The sequence below is a fragment of the Pseudorasbora parva genome, chromosome 1, assembly GCF_024679245.1.
Source record: "Pseudorasbora parva isolate DD20220531a chromosome 1, ASM2467924v1, whole genome shotgun sequence".
Lineage (NCBI taxonomy): Eukaryota > Metazoa > Chordata > Actinopteri > Cypriniformes > Gobionidae > Pseudorasbora > Pseudorasbora parva.
In genome coordinates, this window is record NC_090172.1 from 15,592,151 (window position 1) to 15,615,165 (window position 23,015).

The 23,015-nt window shown below is 42.2% G+C and overlaps 1 protein-coding gene and 1 long non-coding RNA gene across 2 annotated transcripts in view; one reads left to right on the forward strand and one right to left on the reverse strand.

Annotated features, from left to right (window-relative positions):
- Nucleotides 1–9,125, reverse strand: part of LOC137055543 (E3 ubiquitin-protein ligase TRIM39-like) — a 440,141-nt gene extending 431,016 nt beyond the window's left edge. The window contains exon 1 of the mRNA XM_067429402.1: nt 8,904–9,125. The gene's annotated coding sequence lies outside the window, so the exon portion shown is untranslated. The remainder of the gene's footprint in view (nt 1–8,903) is intronic.
- LOC137083296 (uncharacterized) lies at nt 1,455–8,804 on the forward strand. Its single transcript, XR_010906470.1, has 8 exons — nt 1,455–1,722; nt 2,845–2,950; nt 3,295–3,436; nt 4,174–4,329; nt 6,539–6,734; nt 6,994–7,146; nt 7,893–7,956; nt 8,080–8,804. It is a non-coding gene; the product is annotated as an uncharacterized lncRNA (long non-coding RNA).
- Nucleotides 9,126–23,015: the final 13,890 nt, after the last annotated feature.

Here is a 23,015-nt window from a genome sequence, read left to right on the forward strand (position 1 = left end):
TTTCTGGTGAGTTGTCTTTAAAGTTACACAAATAATACACACAACTGTTACTGACATTTTCCTGACATATGTGTCATTGACACGCTTCTGTTCTGTTGAATATTTACTTTATATCAATGTAGAGTCTTTGGAAAAAAGTCCGTAAGCACATCAACCGTTTTCCGAACAGTAAGTTAAGTTAACGAGGCTAACGTTAACTCTATAAACTTAATCTCTTGTTTAGGCTTTGAATCACATATTTATGTGTAAATGAGAGGTTTTAATAGTTTTATAAAGTTTTTTTTCTTCTTCTGGGAATTGAATGGGTCATTGAAGGTGGCTAATTAATTATACTAACGTTAACGTTATGTGTTTGCTGTTAATCGACGAAGTCACTTACATTAACTTAACATTTACACGGAGCGCGAAAAAACGTGTTAACATATAATAAAATGTTCTGTGATTTCAGAAGGGACAAAATAACCCCTATACAACAGAGGTGAAGCTCCCAAGTTTAGTACATTTTTGAAGGAAGCTGCTGAAAGATAAGTAGAAAACACAGGTGAACAATGTGATTGATTAACCTTGTCCATTTTTAACAATATTTTAACATATTCTTTCTCTTTTCTGCATTTAACCTTTGCTGTAGCTTCTTTCCTTTTAATAAACCTGGCGTGGTATAATTTATATATTTGGCTCTGATAAATTGTTGATGCTTCCATGCTGATGCCCTGTAGCCTGCATTGTAAAGTTAGCAGTTGGAGCAGATCTCCAGTCGGACAACATCTCTTAAATGGTGAGGAGTTACTCACCTGCGAGCCATCCTACACTGTCAGAAAAAAGGGTACGGGCAAGGTACGTTTGTGAACACTTAGGGTACAAATGGTGAAGTTGTACCCTCAATGGGTCATAATTACACCTTATGGTACTCATATGTACCATTTTGGGGATAAAAAGGTACACATATGTTCCCAACTGTCAAAGGGTCCATGTTTGAACCATTAAATCCACAAACAAAGGTACAATTGCATGTGTGACAAAATGAGTAAGCCAAAGTGGATGAAACAGTAAAAGCTTATTCCAGGCTAAACATCCACAGTGATCTGATTTGAACAATTCAGTGAACAAAACATTATTCAACCACAAATAGATTCAACATTGAGCAAGAGATTAATTTTCATATAGTTTTGGTTATTTGGACGAGATATATAAAAATATATATTTAAAAGCCCACATCTTTAATGATTAGTTCTGTACATTTTGCGCATGACATTTTATTGATTATACAAAGTATAAAGATAATAACTTTTAAACATAAAGCAACTTTGTTAAAGTAAGCCTGAATTTTGTATTGTAATTTTAAACTGATATAAAAGCTGTTTTAAGTTCTTCGATTAATATAACGTTAAACAAATACATGCACGTAATTTTCGTAGCAAACGCACAATGTAGATGAAACTATTTAACGTTGGATAATGGATACTTTTATATGGATACTTTTACATTGTCTCAAAGTTCAAGCACGCATATTTGCTGCGAGTCCTCTTTAAATTCGTGTTGTCCAATGGGATTTTAGCCCGCGCGCACCGCGCAGTGCATGCGCAAAGAAGTTGAGCTTGTGCACGACGGTTATTCGACAATATGGCTCTTTTCTGAATCTGACGCTGTCGATGGAGGGTTTTCTTCAAAAAATGGAAGAAGCTGGAATACATGTTACTGAAGACGAAGCACAGAAATTCAGAGGTAAGTTTAGGTTTAAGTAAATTTACAGTGAAAATTATTGGTTACCTTTCAAATCATGTTCACCTTCACATTGCCTCTGTAACGTTTAACGTTAGGCCTGCCTGACGCGTGAGGGAAAAATTTATTCGAAAACACTGACCTGACAAACCAACGCATTGTTATGTTTTTTTAGTTTATTGTTGTTATTAAAATTATTTTTAAACATAAATTAAGATAACTTATACTCTACCGCGAGACATTGCTCAATGTGTTGTGAAAAAAAGCAATGAAACGGCCATATAACGTTAACAGATTTAACTACCGCGCTTTGTGTGAATAGACTTTTCTATTCACTAAAGCTGGGTCTCAATAAGTAACCCCAGATTTTTTAATTCAGTTTCCCAGCATTGTCTTATTACAGTAACGTTAATACGTGTTCTCTGTGGATGCGAGCGAAAGCCTGTCTGGGTTAATTTTAACGTGTCTCTTGGTCAGTCTAAAATCATATGCCTTACGAATATTATCGAAGTTGATTTTATATCAGTTTTATTCTATAAATAACGCAAACATATGTCCACGTGAGTTATAATCATTTAGTCCTGTCAGTCATGCAAGAGCGAACAACGTAAGCAGCAGTCAACTGAGGCCAGTGCCCGGAATTGTGCGTTGGACGGTAGACATCGAGCCCTTCCAAGGACAGCAAGTGAAATTAGTTTACCATTATTAAGCAGAACTGGTTACGGTAACTAGTGAAATAAGTGTATAGTCTTTGAGCTGCTAATTTAAAGGATTTTGCCTCTACTCTCACTCTCGGAAAAAAGTTAATTTATCTGTTACTACGTTAAAAGGTACATATCAGTACCTTTTATATTTTGTACCTTAGGATACTACTCCAGTGATATATTTGTACCTTTTCTCAGTGTGTACAAGTAGTGTTATTATGTATTTTTCTTAATTACAGTTGATTTTTTATATACTGCTGAATGGTTATTGAAAAATACATTGTATTTATTGTTGATGTTAAAACATCCAACTCACTGATAAATCAAAAAAACATTTTTTTTTTAAATTTCAGAAAATGAGGTAGATGGAGAAGCAATAGAGTGTGGCCTACAGATAACATGATCTCTCATTTATTTCAAGGCTCCTTTAAAAAACAAATTTTTACATGAGGTGAAGGAGATGAGGGGACACTAACATTAGAACCAGTGCCAGCAGAATCCTATCAACAAACTTCGATTAAAGAAATGTAAGTATAACATTTTTTGTGTAGTTTGTGTATTATATTTGCCTTATGTTTAGTGATCAACCGATATTGATTTTTTTTCAATATCACAAGACTGTGCTTCTCAGCGCTGTCAAAATAAGTAACATCGACCAGCCAGAAAACGTACAAGCCGATGGTGAAATTTATAAAGGCCAATTTTCAGACAATGTCTGCTTTGTCAATACATCAGCCGACCACTACTTATCTTCATTGGTACATTAGTAACCGTATGCATGTGTCACATTAGAAAATTGTTCAGCATTGTGGCTAATCATCAGTATTACTACTAATGCAAGTTTTTAACTACTACTCCACCCTCACTGCAGAAATGCAACTAGAGGAAGACTGCCTGCTGGATTTGCCATTCCAGTCTTTTCTGGAGATTTTCAGGCCAAGCTTGATTACAAAGAACAATGCCAGAAGGATAGACACAGAATCATCAGAGTTCTTCATGATAGAACACACAATGTAAGTCAGCAACTTGTAAAGCAACAGAAATATTTTGAATGCATATGTGTGAAACAGTGCTTTGTTGACATGCATTTGAAGTATTTGTTACTTAAGTAATAAGAATTAAAAATGTTTTAGTTTTTTTCCAATTGATTTTAAATTAATCTTTTAGGTATCCAACAAATGCAGAATATGTGCAGGTTGCAAAATAACTTATTGTGAAATACCCTTTTCTAAAGGATATTGAGGGAACGGCTATGTAAGTCGTTGGGGGCGGCAGTGGGGGCGGCAATGGGGGCGGCAGTGGCTCAGTGGTTCATGTAGGTTGTCTACAAACTGGAAGGTTGGTGGTTCAATCCCCGGTTCCACCTGACCAAGTGTCGAAGTGTCCATGAGCAAGACACCTAACCCCAGCTGCTCCCGACGAGCTGGATGGCGCCTTACATGGCTGACATCGCCGTCGGTGTATGAATGGGTGAATGTGAGGCAAAAATGTAAAGCGCTTTGGATAAAAGCGCTATATAAATGCAGTCCATTTATGTAAGTTACAAGGAATGGTAGACTTTACAACATGTGAAATGACTTTACCAGTGTAAATATTAGTTCCTTAAGGTTATTGTTCCATTTATTAATTGGTCTTAGATTTGGTTTACATCTTAGCTATTCTAATTGACAGAAAGTGGTAGATTCTGTTTATATGCATTCAAAGTATCTTGCCTGTATTAACTATACCATATTTTTCCCACATGTGTTAGGACACTTGGCACCAGTCCCTCAAGCGCAAATTTAAAGCTGAGCGTGCAGCTCTGGTCCATGAAGATGAGGTAAGAAAGAGTAAGGAGAAGTTTGGGCACAAAAATGTGAGACTCCCTGTACAATCTCCAGCAGCATCTTGCAGATCTGAGTCAGGGGTAAGTGGATTCCTGTAGTCAAAATTGGTTACTAAACAAGAGCTAAATATAATTTGACAACTAAAGAGTAATTTAATTAAAAATTATACAATAGGTTGTCTGCCTTCAGGTCATGAATAAAGACTTAATTTAACTATGTCTTCTCTTCTGTATCCATCTCATGTGCTGTTTACATTCAGCATTTCCAGGTTCTACTTCAGAATTCCAACTCTTTATTGGCCGACGCTTTTAAAGGGTTAGTTCACCAAAAAGTAAATTTGATGTCATTAACTCCTCTCCCTAATGTCGTTCCACACCCGTAAGACCTCCGTTCATCTTCAGACACAGTTATTTTATATTTACACAGATATTTTATATTTAGTCTGACAGCGTATGCAAGTGTATGCACACTATACTGTCCATGTCCAGAAAGGGAATAAAAACATCATCAAAGTAGTCCATATGTGACATCAGTGAGTTAATTAAGCAGCTCTTGAAACATCAAAAATACATTTTGCTCCAAAAACTACGACTTTATTCAGCATTGTCTTCTCTTCCCTGTTTGTTTTCAATCCTCAAATAAAGATTCAATCAGTTATGAATCAGTGAATCGATTCGGATCAGCAAAGTCACGTGATTTCAGCAGTTTGACACGCGTTCCAAATCATGAAATGTATTTTCGATTCTAAAAAGAGATTCTAATTAACTAACTGATGTGACATATGGACTACTTTGATGATGTTTTTATTCCCTTCCTGGACATGAACAGTATAGTGTGCATACACTTGCATACGCTCTCAGACTAAATATAAAATATCTTAAACTGTGTTCCGAAGATAAAGAGAGGTCTTACGGGTGTGGAACGACATTAGGGTGTCATTAATGACCTAAATTTAATTTTTGGGTGAACTAACCCTTTAACCTGAGCAGCATGTCGCATACATGTGATGCTGACTCGGGATTCAGCCAATACTGAGCCAGCATTCTGATGTAGAACCTAAATGGAAGTGCTGAATGTAAAGGGCACATGAAACTGACACAGAAGAGAAGATATTGTTGAATAAAGTCATTAATTTTGTTTTTGCGCACTAAAAGTATTCTTGTCGCTTTATAAACTTAAGGTTTAACCATTGACATGGAAAGAACCATTTGCATAGTATTTTTTTTAAAGGGGGGGTGAAATGCTGTTTCATGCATACTGATCTTTTTACACTGTTAAAGACTTGGAATCCCATACTAAACATAGACAAAGTTTCAAAAGTTAAGGTGGACGTTTGATGGGAGTATTTCTTTGTCAAAAATACTACTTCCGGTTAGTCATAAGTTTCGGCAAGTTTTTTGAGATCATGCGTCCCCATTGACGTTAGTGGGGGCGGAATTTCGAAAAAGGCAGAGAGCGAAAGCAACAGGCTACCCCCATCAAAGCGCTGGCTTGTAGGATGCTAAACAGGTGATATAACCAGTAGCTACTGACTTACCCACTGATAGGCCGGCGGTCGATCTGTATTAGCACTTTCCTCACGCGACGGGCGAATCACTTTCCTCACGCGGCAGGCGAATCACTTTCCTCACTGAGCGAATCACTTTCCTCACAGAGCGACTCACTTTCCTCACGCGGCGGGCGAATCACTTTCCTCACTGAGCGAATCACTTTCCTCACTGAGCGAATCACTTTCCTCACGCGACGGGCGAATCACTTTCCTCACAGAGCGACTCACTTTCCTCACGCGGCAGGCGAATCACTTTCCTCACTGAGCGAATCACTTTCCTCACAGAGCGACTCACTTTCCTCACGCGGCGGGCGAATCACTTTCCTCACTGAGCGAATCACTTTCCTCACAGAGCGAATCACTTTCCTCGCAGAGCGACTTACTTTCCTCACTGCAGCGCGCTGCTGCACACGTCATTATTTAGCTCCGCTCACATGACACGCCCCCACCCGCTCAGCTTTTTTCGGAAAGACTCGGAACAGCGCATCTTTCTTATATAATTATAAAAAAAATAAAGACTTTTCGGAGATATGCAGGATGCAATGCTACTCTATAGGTACTCAAGATTGACATGACACTGACTGAAACTGAGTGTTTCACCCCCCCTTTAAGGAATTCATTGTGCATTCTTTAATTGAATATCTCTGTAAGGTAAAGAATTAGTGAATGGAATCATGTGTTTTTGAGGTTTAACTGTTGTTGTTATTATTATTTACTTTTTTTAACATTTGATCCAATAGGCGATTGCTTTCATTGGTGAGGATGCATCCTCTGAGGGTCCTGTGAATGTCCTACATATCCAGCAAGATGCGATCAAACACTGCTGTGGTCAATGACCGAATGCAGCGGACTTTTGCGTGCGAAGACGGGAGATAAGAGATGGAATGACTGAAGCATATCCTTAAGAAATATCCTTTCTTAAAAACAACCTCAAGGGTCAGTGATATCACGGATTTTAAATCAGTTTGCAGCTTAAAATAAATGTTGAATGTCGTTATAAACAAAGTATGCAAAAATGTTAATTTACAGTTAAGAGTTTGTAAAATTGTTGTAATTTTCTAAACCTTCAGGTGATGAAATATGTCCATTCAAGCTTAGAAATATTTGAGACAAAGAATATTAAAATTACTGATTTGATTTTAAAGTATTTTTAGTTCATGTGAATGATTAACTTTTTCATTCTGTCAATTTTCAGTTGTGTGATGAAGTTCTTCATCTGTCAGTTTAAGCCAGCGATTCAGGGTTGGCTTCACCAGTATTGTGCCAAAGGTGCTTGAGCTTGTTCAAAGAAATGCTCCATTGGCCAAAGTCTACAAAGATGAAGAGATGCTTGCAAAAGAACTACCAGGTATTGACATAAAACATAGTGGTTTTGAGCAATTACGGATTAATATGCCCAAGCGACCATGTGCATGTTACTTTCAGTTTATATAGATTTAGTGATTTAAAAGCCCAGCTGGTGATACTGGTATTACTAGTGTTGTCACACGTCATTAACCTGTGGGAAAATTTCCTCACTGTCACATCCCTAATTCAAGTTAACCATAAAAAGATAAGAATTTTTTAAACTCAAAAACATTCAACTCTGTGTTCGTGCTGCTTCGCTGAGCCAGAGAGAAAAGTTTTAAACCACACAGGATATAAATAATAGTGATCAAAATAGAGCAAACCACCTTTTGAAATTAACGGTTGTATCGTTTACATATTACGCAATCAAGTGACCGTTAGAAATGTTTTGTCAATAAATCATTCATTCAAAAGATTCTTCAAAAACACTGATTCATCCAGTTATAAAACGTATTTATTAATGATTCATTGAATTTATTCAAAACCATTTTTTTAAATAATTATTAGGATTATTAGATTATTGGATTATTAGGCTGCTGTCACTTAAGGGTTAGTAGAAAAAAATTATATTAATGTTACATTTGTTGATATTTCCAGTTAATGTGTTTTTGTTTTGTTTTTAAAATTTCTGAACTATGACTTACAATGAATAAAGGAAACCACTTTTGGGAGGGTATAAATTAATATGAAAGCAGGAAGTTTATAATATTACATTATTGAGGAGTGTGTTATCTATTTTTATTACAGATTCTGACTTTCGGGCAGCACTTTTAAAGCACTGAGAAAGCTGAGAGCTTATTCGCATTGAGAGGTATGGAACCATTTGTTAAACTCACTTTTTAATAATCTGATACATGTCCTGTTATAAAGTTCTGATAGTTATTGAATTGTTTAACTGATAGATGTTTAACACGTTCTTTATTTTTCCTTGCAGTGTGATGCTGATACGCCATACCCAACCATACATTTGGTAGACACTGACTTGAACCCTCTTGGAGAGAGCCATTTTCCAGTCAAAGTGGAGGTGTGCAGGGGAAATAGGAGTTGAAGAAGGGACAATTGCAGCCTTCAGTGCCTACTATCTTTTAAACATGGCTCATCCACCCTACATGAAGAATACACTGACCTTCCTGTAGCATGCCATAGCAAAGATTGGTGAGGTGGGTGGCAAGCCCCTTCCAATAACTGTCACCCGAATAATCAATATCCTGTACTAAAAGAGACTATGTTGTCTTTGCTCCCATTAGAGCTACAGAAAATTCTTACAGATACTGCATTTAGTGAAATGTGTGTTTGTGATTAAATGTTTTAAGGGTATAAAGTTAAAATGAATTTACTGTTGAAAAAAGATTGCTTTGATTTATTGATGTTCAAAACATTTTAGAACATGTAGTCTAATAGAAAATGTTAAAGGTCCCGTTCTTCGTGTGTTTTCGAAGCTCTGATGATGTTTACAGTGTGCAATATAACATGAGTTCATGTTTCGTAAAAAAAGTATTTTTCACACAATTTAATTATCTACACACTGCTGTTTCCTCTGTCCTAAAAACGGCCTGATGATTTCCTTGTTCTATAAAGTCCCTCCTTCAGAAACGCGTAACGAGTTCTGATTGGGCCAGCGCTTCCTGTCTTGTGATTGGACAGCAGCTTAGCGCACTTTGCCCGGAAAGGTCCCGCCTCTTACCTTAACGAGAGCTGTGTCCCAAAGTGAAGTGCGCGCACTTCGAAGGCCGCATTTGAAGTGCGATTACGTCATACCTGCACTACGAAGACTGTCCCAAAGTGAAGGCTGCACCCTCTGAAGGCCGCATTTGAAGTGCGATTACGTCACAGCGGCACTACGTAGGCTGTCCCAAAGGGAGAGCTGCACCGCTGAAGAGCGCATTTGAAGTGCGATTGCGTCACAGCGGTGCGACGAAGGCTGCCGCAATTCATGAGCGACTTCAAAATGCGCCCTTCGGTTCTCAGGCAAAGGAAGGGTACAGCAGATGGGACCTTCCCATAACTTCGCACCCTTCCCTATCCCAGAATTCATAGCACACTGGTGACTACAGGATTTGACTGGTCCGCATTCCCGCGGCACTTGATCAGATTCCAGTTAAAGACGGTAGCGGTCGGTAACTCAAGTGTAGCCTGGGTACTATTGAAAACAACAGCGCAAGCGCTAGAAGTAAATAAAACGTCCAACGTTAGTGCATTCACACAGTTCCCAGTTCCCTGCCCTGAGCAAGATGAACTTTAATTTCCCCAATTTTTAAATGCTATTTATTTCTCAACCATTATCTCAAGAAGATGAATCAGTCCATTATCACCCTTTTCGCTGTTTCTTTCTTTTTTTCCCATACACTTTCCTTCAAAATATAATCTGCGCGGCGCTGTATTTTCGTCCTGCTCCCGCTATTCCGCACCGCACCATTCCGCTCGCGCAAAATTCACTCCGTGCTCACCCGCTATAAATTATTTTATTCCCGACCCGACTGATCCAGCTAAATTTAGATTTTGTTTCCAGAATCTATCTTTTAAATTTCCCTTACAGAAAGAGAGACACTGGATAGGAATTGTCCGTGCAATCATTTATTTTTCTTACAGGCTGTAGCCTATGTCAACACCGTAACTAAAACAAATATCACAGAAAAATAGGCTAAATCAAATGTGACATCTGTCACTCAGAATTATAAGAAAAAATACAAACAAACGAAAACTGCTGACTTAGATGCTAAAATAAAGTTTATATATATATATGAATGAATGTTCACTGACGACGGTCAACATCGATCCTCCAAAAGCTGAATGCGTGGCCGACACAGAACAATTTAAATGGCTAGCTTATTATTTTTAATGCTAAATTAAGTTATTTGTAAATTAAATGAACTGCTGTCTATTGTTCATTTTCGTTAACTTCAAACGTAGGCTAAATTAAAGAGAAGTGGTTTTTCTATAGCTATTGTTTATTTTTGTAATGCACGTTATAATTTGTAGCTACAAAACACATTTATGCTTATACATATATTTTCTTGTCATGTAATTTAAAATGTGTAAATGAAAATAAATTGGTCTATTAGCCTACGTAGGCTTTTTACAATATAGCCTATTTATAGACCAATAAAATAACTTAAGTTTAACATTAGAAACAACAAATTTTTATTATCAGCCAACAGAAGAAAACACTTTTCTACACTTTCATTGCGCTGAGCGGGAGAAGCTGGAGCTGGACCGGGATGGGGAATAATGCTCAATAGAGACTCTGGGATGAGTGTTTCCACTGTCCGCAGCTCTGCGGGGCCGAATCGGTCGACGGCTGCATGGCATGCCATAAAAAATGCATCTGAGATGATGAGTTGAATAAAAATAAGTAGGCCTACTTAAAAAAAAAAAAAAAACTTGGACGTATATAGGCTAAATGTTTAAAATATATTGTAACAGTTACATTTAACATAATAAATAAACTGTTAACTAATATTTGCAATTTGACAATATTTAACCGGCTACATATTTACATGCTTATGGTCCAGCCCATCGTCGCAGGCTTTGAAGCATGTCAAAACCCAATAGAAAGCTCAAAAAAGTATATATATATATATATATATATATATATATATATATATATATATATATATATATATATATATATAAGTAGTAGTATATGCTCCATTTCTCTTTTTAAAATCTCCTCACGAACGTCCGCTGTCAGTTGTCAGAACCTGCTAGTCCATTAACGACGCTTGGTTCTTTGTTGCCAAGTCTGGAATGGGGTTGCATTTAGGCTACTGTTGCTTTGGGGTGTTTGTAGCCTATAGTCCACAGGTTAAGTTGTCTTTACTTAAGCAATATTTCTACTGCCCGCGCCCCGCATTTTGGGATATTTTGGCACATTCTGGCTGTGATTCCGATACTTTTGAATAACAATTGTAGGGGTTTTATTATTCAGACCTGGCAACCCTGTCCCTCGGTTCGCCCTTCGTGCACTTCGTGCACTTTTAAGGCGTGGCCTGGTCTGGCCTTCGAAGTGCATGGCCTTGGAAGTGCACCCTTCACTTTGGGACACAGCTGAGGAGATGCATGCGCTGAATGCACGCTCTTCTCCACATGGGAGAGCAACGAGACCATGCCCCCTATTTTGTGTTCTTGTGGGCGGAGGGTTAGTCAACAAACGGTTCTAGTGAGGTCATTCCTGAAGGAAGTGCAGCGGTGTAGTCCAAACCGGCTGTTCGCTGTAGGCTTTGAAAGGGAACTTCTGTTAAATAAAATATCTCTCTTGGCATTGAACTTTGAGCTTTATAATTTTTCAGGTATCATTTATGCTCTAACAGCAACATCACACACTAACTAAAGTTTGAAAGATGGAATCGCAAAGAAAGGGACCTTTAAAATGAGATCTAGTACTGTTTTTAAAAAAAATGAAATAACTTTGTTAATGTTACTTGTGTTATTACGGTTAAAATGGTATGTACTGATTTTGAAAGCTTAATATTATTTATATGAAGTTAGTATAAACCTAACAGTAAAATTGCTTAATATATAAGCATCCTGTAATGACTGAGAATAATATGTGATAAAATGTTAAGGGTATAAAGTTACAATTAATTAACTAATGTTAATAAATTAATGTACTGTTGAAAAAAGTGCAATATATGTATCCTGTTGTCACATTGTGATTGCTTGAAACCTCTTCTGAAAATGTGAGAATTTAATAAATGTGATTAAAATTATTCTGGCCTTTTTAATGTGCAAAATAGAGTACAAATTTGCCATCACAAGGTACAAAATGCTTGTCACTGGGGCAGTACCCTTAAAAGGACAAATATGTACCTTTTTTAAAGGTACATTATAGTACCATGCACTATAAGGTACAAATTTGTCTTCAGAGGTACATATTTGCCTTTGAAAGGTACATACTGCAAGGGTACAGATTTGTACCCATGTATAAGGGTACAACGGGTGTACCCTTGAGGGTACTGCCCCAGTGACAAGCCATTGTACCCCAAAAGGTACAAATTTTGCACATTTTTTCTAACAGTGTATGTGTAAGTTATATGACATTATTCTTTCAGGCGAACACAATCAGAGTTATATAAAGAAATGTCCTGGCTCTTCCAAGCTTTATAATGGCAGTGAATGTTGCTTCGTTTGCTTGGTGATAAGCGGTAGGCTAAAATAATAGCCTATTAAAGCGGCGCGTACAAACAGGTGTTCTCACCTCGCCCGGCGTATGTTTTCAATTGTTTCCAATGGATGCGCCGCACTTTTCAATAGCGCCAACAGCTGGCAGGTTTTGTCCATTTTTACGCGTTGAGCGCCCACAGTTTAACTTTGGGTTAACATCAAAGTCCAATCACAGTGGAGGAGAGGCGGGACAAATGCCACAACCACCAACCAACGCTTCGAACAACGACTGATGTTTGATATCAGAACACCGTGAGAGAGCTTAATAATCATTGATGCAAACTAATAACGTTTTCTTTACCTGGTTTTCTTGGAAGCCTTCAGTAAATTTACATTTACAACTTTGCTTTTACCGATACAGACGAAAATGAAAAGACTGCTTCAAACAAAGCTCAGCTTTGAAAAGAGGAAAGATACAGTGCAAGAGAAGGAGACTGGGAAAAAAAGAGAGAAGATGATGGCGATGAGACAGAATAGAAGCCTACAATATATTCCTAATTGCTACACATAATGTGATTCTGGTCAGTGAAATCCAGGCTAAAGTCTCATAATCTAGTACTGAGATTAGGAGCATCACATTTAGATTTCACTCATTGGTTATATTATCACATTGATTTCTATCTTTATATTGTTTAATAGTGTTTAATGTTTAATTATGTTGGAATAATTAAACCATTTATATTATACTGGGTTACCATAGTGGATAAGAACGGAGCGATTGCTTAGGCTGTGGAATGACTGCACGTTATTAAAGAGCATTTCATTCATAGCACTTAACATGTTCATTATGGGTTTTTGCTGGCTAATAAAATGAAGTGCATGAACAGTCTTATAAATCAGTCGAGTGACCACAAAAATATATAAAAACAAAATAAGCTTGTGATTTGATTAAAGAGGCAGGGTCTCAAGCCCCCCCCCCCCCCCCCCCCCACACACACACACACACACTGTTGTTAGGAGGCCATATTAAAATCATTTTGAGACTACTCAATTGGGTTACTTAAAAATTACTTCATTCCATGATGTTGAAGATATTTTGAATAAATTATGTTGTTTTAACTTAATTGATTCATGTGGAACCAATGTACATGATCATGTAAATCCAACACACCTTTTTTTCATATTTTATATATATATATATATATATATATATATATATATATATATATATATATATATATATATATATATATATATATACAGTCTTGTTCAAAATAATAGCAGTACAATGTGACTAACCAGAATAATCAAGGTTTTTCGTATATTTTTTTTATTGCTACGTGGCAAACAAGTTACCAGTAGGTTCAGTAGATTCTCAGAAAACAAATGAGACCCAGCATTAATGATATGCACGCTCTTAAGGCTGTGCAATTGGGCAATTAGTTGAATTAGTTGAAAGGGGTGTGTTCAAAAAAATAGCAGTGTGGCATTCAATCACTGAGGTCATCAATTTTGTGAAGAAACAGGTGTGAATCAGGTGGCCCCTATTTAAGGATGAAGCCAACACTTGTTGAACATGCATTTGAAAGCTGAGGAAAATGGGTCGTTCAAGACATTGTTCAGAAGAACAGCGTACTTTGATTAAAAAGTTGATTAGAGAGGGGAAAACCTATAAAGAGGTGCAAAAAATGATAGGCTGTTCAGCTAAAATGATCTCCAATGCCTTAAAATGGAGAGCAAAACCAGAGAGATGTGAAAGAAAACGGAAGACAACCATCAAAATGGATAGAAGAATAACCAGAATGGCAAAGGCTCAGCCAATGATCACCTCCAGGATGATCAAAGACAGTCTGGAGTTACCTGTAAGTACTGTGACAGTTAGAAGACGTCTGTGTGAAGCTAATCTATTTTCAAGAATCCCCCGCAAAGTCCCTCTGTTAAAAAAAAGGCATGTGCAGAAGAGGTTACAATTTGCCAAAGAACACATCACCTGGCCTAAAGAGAAATGGAGGAACATTTTGTGGACTGATTAAAGTAAAATTGTTCTTTTTGGGTCCAAGGGCCACAGGCAGTTTGTGAGACGACCCCCAAACTCTGAATTCAAGCCACAGTACACAGTGAAGACAGTGAAGCATGGAGGTGCAAGCATCATGATATGGGCATGTTTCTCCTACTATGGTGTTGGGCCTATTTTTCGCATACCAGGGATCATGGATCAGTTTGCATATGTTAAAATACTTGAAGAGGTCATGTTGCCCTATGCTGAAGAGGACATGCCCTTGAAACGGTTGTTTCAACAAGACAATGACCCAAAACACACTAGTAAACGGGCAAAGTCTTGGTTCCAAACCAACAAAATTAATGTTATGGAGTGGCCAGCCCAATCTCCAGACCTTAATCCAATTGAGAACTTGGGTGATATCAAAAATGCTGTTTCTGAAGCAAAACCAAGAAATGTGAATGAATTGTGGAATGTTGTTAAAGAATCATGGAGTGGAATAACAGCTGAGAGGTGCCACAAGTTGGTTGACTCCATGCCACACAGATGTCAAGCAGTTTTAACCTGATAAGCGTCACGAGGACGAGGACGTGCTGAAACTCTCTTTGCTTAAATTAGCTCAAAATTACTATCAGATGTAAGTAATTACCTTGACAAACTATACATCATTAAAAAGATCTAAGACTAAAGTTTAATTTTGTTACCTCTGTTTTATTCTCAAAGTCTTATAATGACCGTAATGTGTTAATATGTGCCAGGAGTTATGAATATGATCTTGGGCGTCGCTACCTTTTGATTGTAATATGCGCGTCATTTGCTCCCATTCATAAAAAACTCTTCTCTGGTCGTCACGAAGACACTCGACAAAACAACTTCCCTCAGGGCTTTTACTTCAAATGTGTGCAGATGTGGAGAAATATTGATAGATTCTCACATGTTTGAGTCAAATTTCTATACAGAGAAGTATTATTTATTCAATCTTTATCCAAAATCCGCGGATGTGTGATTATGAGCGCAGTATACAGTGATATGCTGTGTTTTCAATTCATTCTGGCAGCCGGAGGGCGCTGGAAAGCTGTACTACTGAAAATTCACCCCATGTGGAACACATGAAGGACAGACACACCATGTGACATTCAGGAAGTATCTGACATGACCAAAGCTGCTTTCTAGCGATCGTCAGATGGCTATTTTATGCAGATAGACACGTTTTAAGACAATAAACACACAATCGCGGCAATATATGGTTGGTCTGTGTTCTTTATGCCATGTTGGGTGGTTTCATAATAGATGATATTTATAATGCAATGCTATTCCACATAGCTTTTAGCATTGTATATTTTCTGTCAGATTTTTCGACCCGAAGCTACATGAGATCACATATTGTTATATAAAACACTCGACTTATAAATTATAAAGTGATATGAAGCAAGTTTTGAATAAAACATGATTTTAATCGTATAAATTGTTGTTTTGCTGGTGTGCTAAGCTAACATGCTAGCTTGCCCTAGATGCACCTGCCACTGAGTAAATACTTTATTTTTATGAACATTTTCTAAATGTAAAACTACTGAAATGCTTATTTGGACGAAATGCATTCAATAGAGTCTCAGTGAGGGTAAAGTGAGAGGTTTGATTTAGAAATGAGGTTTGAATAGAACAGTTTGAATAGAGAATCGTTAGTAATTATAATGCAGACAAAAGAATAATAATTAGAGCCATAACCAGTCCGCAGAAGTGTGAATGTGTGCCGAGGAGACAAACTGAATGGGGCAGTTTGCACCTCTAAACAATAGAGGCAAAATAGAGAATGAAAGCTGAGAAGATGTGGCAATAAACATCAGTTGATATTTCAGAGATATCTCAAAATAAAATCACATGAAACGATCTTGTAAAACGTTTAATAAAATTCAGAGTTTTAGACTGATCATCTTCAGATCTGAAATATAACATGGTCAGACGTGTGGCTTTAGCTGTAGTGCATTTCTAGATTTCTCCAAGGCCCACTTCAATTTTATTTTCATAAAGATATTTCATACAAATAAATTTCTAATAACTTTACAAAACTTTGAAGCTTATTATAGCTTTTTTTTATTATAAAAAATATTATCATTTTGACTTTACAGTAAACTGCCAGGTGTCTGCTTTCAAATGAGACCATAATTATGCTTTTAGTGCAAAGGATTCACAATCTGTATTTGTTTTAGTCTGAGTATACATTTCTTAGGATTTTTTCAAAATTTAGAAATCAGCTTAACAGGTTAAAAAACTGTGGTCATACAACTAAATATTAGTTTAGTGATTCACAGGATTGCTAAATCCCAGGAAAAGTTTGTACAAAATAGTTTTGAGTTTGTACAGTCAAAGGTAGACACTGCTATTTTTTTGAACACACCCCTTTCAACTAATTGCCCAATTGCACAGCCTTAAGAGCGTGCATATCATGAATGCTGGGTCTTGTTTGTTTTCTGACAATCTACTGAACCTACTGGTAACTTGTTTGCCACGTAGCAATAAAAAATATACTAAAAACCTTGATTATTCTGGTTAGTCACATTGTACTGCTATTATTTTGAACAAGACTGTGTATATATATATATATATATATATATATATATTGTGACAAGTGTCCCGAGCGTTCATCAGCGTCGCCCTGGAAACAAGGCGGGAACACCTGCACCCGCTCATCACAGGCTGAGCCGTCACAGCTGCAACTCATCAGCGGGCGGCTTTATAAGCCTGCCCGCCGCCCAAAGAGGTGAGAGATGTCTCCAGAAGACTCGGCTAACTGTTGTCTCCATTCTCCCTCCAGAGAGCAGCGTGTGACGGCCAGCACTCACTCTGAGCACGGATCCAGATCACCGCGAGCACCGAGGACGCAAGAGAGACCAGACCGAGCACGGAGCACCCCACTCGACGCACTTTCACTTTCACCATTGTCAATAAATCCACCCTTCGGGGAAATTCACCTGCCCCCCTGTGTCGTGTACTTCTTCACCCCGTCACACTGGTGGAGAATGCGGGCAAGAGTGTGAAGAAGTACCGACATCAGGTTCACGTGGAGTGGTTCCCGTTTCCCCGAGACTTTTTCCCTGGATTTATTTTTTCCCCACACTTATTGGTTTTTTCCCTCTGTTTCCCCAGGTGGCGCTCCTCCCTGCAACGATGGAGGAACTGTTGAAACACCTCACCGAGGTGAGCATCCGCCAGCAGCAAATTATGGAGCATATGGCCTCTCGACAAGACACTACAGAGCGGGAGCTGCTCACACTGCGGGCGGCCGCTGCCCAACGCGCTCCGCTGCCTGACCCTCGCGCCCAAGCAACCCAACTCATGCCACGGATGACTGAGCACGACGATGTCGCCATGTACCTTGAGATGTTTGAGACCATCGCTACCCGCGAGGCGTGGCCAGAGGATGAGTGGGCTCGCATCGTCGCCCCGCTGTTGACCGGGGATGCGCAGTGGGCGTACTTCGCGCTTCCCCCTGCGCAAAGCACTCCGTATGCGGTGTTAAAGAAAGAGATCCTGGGCCGCGTCGGGCTATCCGCGATCAGCGCTGCACAACTCTTCCATGACTGGTCCTATGACCCACGGCGCCCACCCAGACTCCAAGCCGCGGATCTCTCTCGTCTGGCACAACACTGGTTGCTGGCCGAGGGTTCCACCGCCATCCAGGTAGCGGAGCGCGTCATCATTGACCGCCTCCTGCGCGCGCTCCCGCGCCACCTCCGTCAAGCCGTGGGGATGCGGAAGCCCACCACCAATGATGAGCTGGTCGAGGCTATTGAGCTGGCGGCTATTGAGCTGGCCATCGAAGTCGGAATCGTCAAGGATCTGCCGGTCCCCGTGTTGCTCGGAAGGGACTGGCCGGGGTTCGACCGTCTCCTCACCGCCGCCACTCAGCCTGTCAGCCAGCCCGGGAGCCGCCCAAAGCGCCGGACCGCGCGGAGACCCAGACGGCGTCCTGTGCTGCTGGCTTCCGACAGCCCCCGAGACGGTGAGTCCACCCCCCAAGCTGCTAACCTATTCTATGATCTCTTCCAGCAGGTCTCGGGGGCCGGGGCGTTCGCCCGCGAGCAGCACGAGGACGACCGTCTGAAGCACTGCTGGGCTCAGGTACGGGTCGCGGAGGGGAAGGACCTACAGCTCGCGCCGCACCCTACGCCCCACTTCAAAATTGAACAAGGCCTGCTCTACTGTGTCGCTCAGCGAAGGGGGGAGGAAAAAAACCTGCTCGTCGTGCCCCGCAGCAAGACCGAGGCAGTGATGGAGATCGCCCACGCACACCCCATGGCAGGCCACCTCGGGGCTCAGAATACCATCCAACGGATCCGAGATCGCTTCCACTGGCCCGGCCTGGAGGCCGAGGTGAAGCGCTTCTGCCAAGCCTGCCCCACCTGCCAGCGGACATCGCCACGAGTTCCTCCCCCCAGCCCGCTGATTCCGCTGCCCATCATAGAGGTGCCCTTCGAGCGAATCGGAATGGATCTGGTGGGACCGCTGCCGAAGTCCGCCCGGGGGTTCGAACACATCCTCGTCATCGTGGACTATGCCACCCGCTACCCAGAGGCCATTCCCCTCCGGAAAGCCACCACCAAGGCCATCGCCCAGGAGCTCTTCCTTCTGTGTAGCCGGGTGGGCATCCCCGCCCAGATTCTGACTGACCAGGGCACCCCGTTCATGTCCCGGATGATGGCAGATCTCTGCAGGCTCCTGAAGGTCCAACAGCTCCGCACAACGGTGTACCACCCCCAGACCGACGGCCTCGTCGAGCGATTCAACCAGACGCTCAAGCAGATGCTGCGGCGGGTGGCCGCCGAAGACCCGCGGGACTGGGACAAGATGCTGCCCTACGTCCTCTTTGGCATCCGGGAAGTCCCCCAAGCGTCCACCGGCTTCACCCCGTTTGAGCTCCTCTTCGGCCGGCAACCCCGCGGACTGCTCGACGTGGCCAAGGAGGCCTGGGAGCAACAACCGGGGGTACACCGTTCCACGATCGAGCACGTGCGGCAGATGCGCGACAGGATCGACCGCGTGATGCCCATCGTCCGGGAGCACCTGGCCAAAGCCCAGCAGGCCCAACGGAGGCACTACGACCGGGCCGCCCAACCCAGAGAGTTCCAGCGCGGGGACCATGTCTTGGTCCTGGTCCCGACCGCCGCCTGTAAGTTCTTGGCCACCTGGCAGGGTCCCTTCACGGTCGCCGAGAAGGTCGGCCCGTCACCTACCGGGTCCGGCAGCCTGGGAAGAGGAGAGCCGACCAGCTGTACCACATCAACCTCCTGAAGCGCTGGGTCGGGACCGGGCCCCAGCTCTCCGCGTTCACGGAGTCCCCACCCGTGATGGTAGACATGGACCCCCAACTGTCGGCGGCCCAAAAGTCGGAGCTGCAACACCTGGTCAGTCAGTTTTCTGCGGTGTTCTCCCCTCGCCCCGGGCGGACTCACGTCCTGGAGCATGACGTCCGGACAGCCCCAGGAGTCGTCGTTCGGCAGCGGCCCTACCGTGTTCCGGAGGCTCGGCGACACGCCATTGAGGCAGAGGTACAGGAGATGTTGAAGTTAGGGGTCATCGAACCATCACGCAGCCCGTGGTCCAGCCCGATTGTGATGGTCCCAAAGCCCGATGGCACCTTCCGCTTCTGCAACGACTTCCACCGGCTCAACGAGGTCTCGGAGTTTGACGGCTATCCCATGCCCCGCGTAGATGAGCTGTTGGACCGCCTGGGGAGGGCGCGGTACATCTCCACCCTCGACCTCACGAAAGGGTATTGGCAGGTACCCCTCTCCACTCAGGCCAAGCCAAAGACAGCCTTCTCCACTCCGAGCGGCCACTGGCAATACCGCGTCCTCCCTTTCGGCCTGCACGGAGCACCCGCCACCTTCCAGCGGCTCATGGACATCCTGCTCCGACCCCACCAAGCCTACGCGGCGGCCTACTTGGATGACGTGGTGGTACACTCCGAGACCTGGGAGGACCACCTGGACCGGCTGCGGAAGGTGCTGTCGGAGTTACGTCGGGCTGGGCTGACCGCCAACCCCCGGAAATGCCACCTAGGACTCGCAGAGGCCAAGTACCTCGGCTACCAGGTGGGACGGGGCCTGATCCGACCCCAGGAGAAGAAGGTCTCTGCGATTCTCTCCGCTCCCTGTCCCACCACGAAGACGCAGGTACGAGCCTTTTTGGGGTTGGCGGGTTACTATCGGTGCTTTATCCCTGACTTCTCCTCCTTAGCCTCTCCCCTGACAGACCTGACCAGGAAGGGGCAGCCAGAGAAGACCCAGTGGAGCACCGAGGCGGAGGCGGCGTTCCACCGCATCAAATCGGCCCTCACCTCGGCACCGGTCCTACGAGCGCCCGACTTCAATAGCCCCTTCCTGCTGCAAACGGACGCCTCCGACACTGGGTTGGGAGCCGTCCTTTCCCAGGTCACCGAGGGCGAGGAACACCCGGTGATCTACATCAGCCGAAAGCTGACCCCAGCAGAACAGCGCTACGCAACCGTGGAACGGGAGGCGTTGGCTGTCAAGTGGGCAGTCCTGGAGCTCCGGTATTACCTCCTGGGCCGCCACTTCACCCTGACCACTGACCACGCACCACTGCAATGGATGGCCCGGGCCAAGGAGACGAATGCCAGGGTGACGCGGTGGTTCCTGGCGCTCCAGGACTTCAACTTCACCGTCCAACATCGTGCCGGGACGGCCAACGCCAACGCCGATGGTCTTTCCCGGATGTGGTCAGCTTTCGCAGGTCTGTCAGGCTCCACTCCCCAACCCCCCCCCCCAGTTTCCCCGCTTCTCCGCAGGACCAGGACGTCGCTTAGGGGGGGGGAGTGTGACAAGTGTCCCGAGCGCTCATCAGCGTCGCCCTGGAAACAAGGCGGGAACACCTGCACCCGCTCATCACAGGCTGAGCCGTCACAGCTGCAACTCATCAGCGGGCGGCTTTATAAGCCTGCCCGCCGCCCAAAGAGGTGAGAGATGTCTCCAGAAGACTCGGCTAACTGTTGTCTCCATTCTCCCTCCAGAGAGCAGCGTGTGACGGCCAGCACTCACTCTGAGCATGGATCCAGATCACCGCGAGCACCGAGGACGCAAGAGAGACCAGACCGAGCACGGAGCACCCCACTCGACGCACTTTCACTTTCACCATTGTCAATAAATCCACCCTTCGGGGAAATTCACCTGCCCCCCTGTGTCGTGTACTTCTTCACCCTGTCACAATATATATATATATATATATATATATATATATATATATATATATATATATATATATATATATATATATATATATAATTTATAGCTTCATAATTTCACTAAACAGAAATTAACAGATCAAATTGCGTAGCCTCACACAGTCTTTCATTCTTCACAATATTTGTTCTTTATTTTGCTTCACTGAAAATTGTCATCTGTCCTGTTCCATGTTGCACAGCAGCTATGGAACAACACAGTTTTGTAAAGAAGCCTAAAGAATGACGTGAATGTGAATTGACCATCGCGTTGAATGACTTTGCTAGTTTAACTTACACGAACTAGCATCACAGAACCATTTAGAGATAATCCATTTTACAGCCACCAATGTCTGTTCAACTGTGAAACGCTCTAATTTGATTGTGTTTTCAAACATTTGGCACCAGTCCTTGCCTGGAGGTGTTCAGAATGATCAATGTCTCCTAAGTGCTTTTTCTTTTTTTCCCCCAGCATATTAAACAGAGCAAGATTATCAGAGTTATAGGTGAAGCTCTCGGCGAGGAGATTAAAGTCTCTCGTAATTAGTTTCATCTTAAACTCACGCATATTTTCCAGCGTGCACTGGTTTTGATGTATTGACTCTCCGGCCCGCTAGGCAGAGTGGGGAAAAGCATTCTCGTCTTAATGAAATGTTTAGCATTTTCCATCTTGCTGCTCTCCTAGTGTGCTGTAACAACCCCAGAGTCTGATCTCAGCGGGGACACGCTGGTGTGCGACGAGCTGCTCGGTTTTGCCTGATTATTTTGCCCTGTATTCACCTTCCTTTTGAAAGTAAGAAAAGTTGCATTGCGTGCTGTAAAAACATCTGTGGTTGTCAGGCAACTCTGAAACATTGAAGAAACCAGAAACTGATAGAATGAAAGAATAATTGTACATCTATCCTCTCCATCCATTCTCTCTCGGTCAGTCTGTCCATTGTCCATCCTTTGCCTGTTCGTCCAAACATCTGACTGTCTGCTTGTACATCCTTCCCTCCTTTTTCCTTCCATTTTTATCCAACTATTTCTATCTTAGAGATGCTCTGGTGATTAAAGAGCTTAAAGGGACAGTTTTAGACATTTTCACAGGATTGTAAATGCAATGCATTTTTTTTGTTCATTTACATTTATTCACTTTTAGCATCTGGCACTTCCATCCTTAAACATCTTCCCATGCCCCTGCCCTCCATTGAAATTCTATTAACTCAATAACGTTGATGCTTGAAAAAATTCATAACGACATTGTAACTAGAACACACACACACACACACACACACACACACACACACACACACACACACGTTCTTGAATTTGTGGTTTATGGGAACTCTCCATAGGCATAATAGTTTATATACTGTGCAAATCATATACATTTCTATCCCCCTAAGGAATTAAAACAGAACACATTGTGTTGTGGCGTTTCCGTTGTGTTGTGGCGATTCCGTTGTGTTGTGGCTTGATTCCGTTGTGTTGTGGTTTAATTTCGTTGGCGATTTCATTGTCTTTTGGTTTAATTTAGTACGGCTGCACT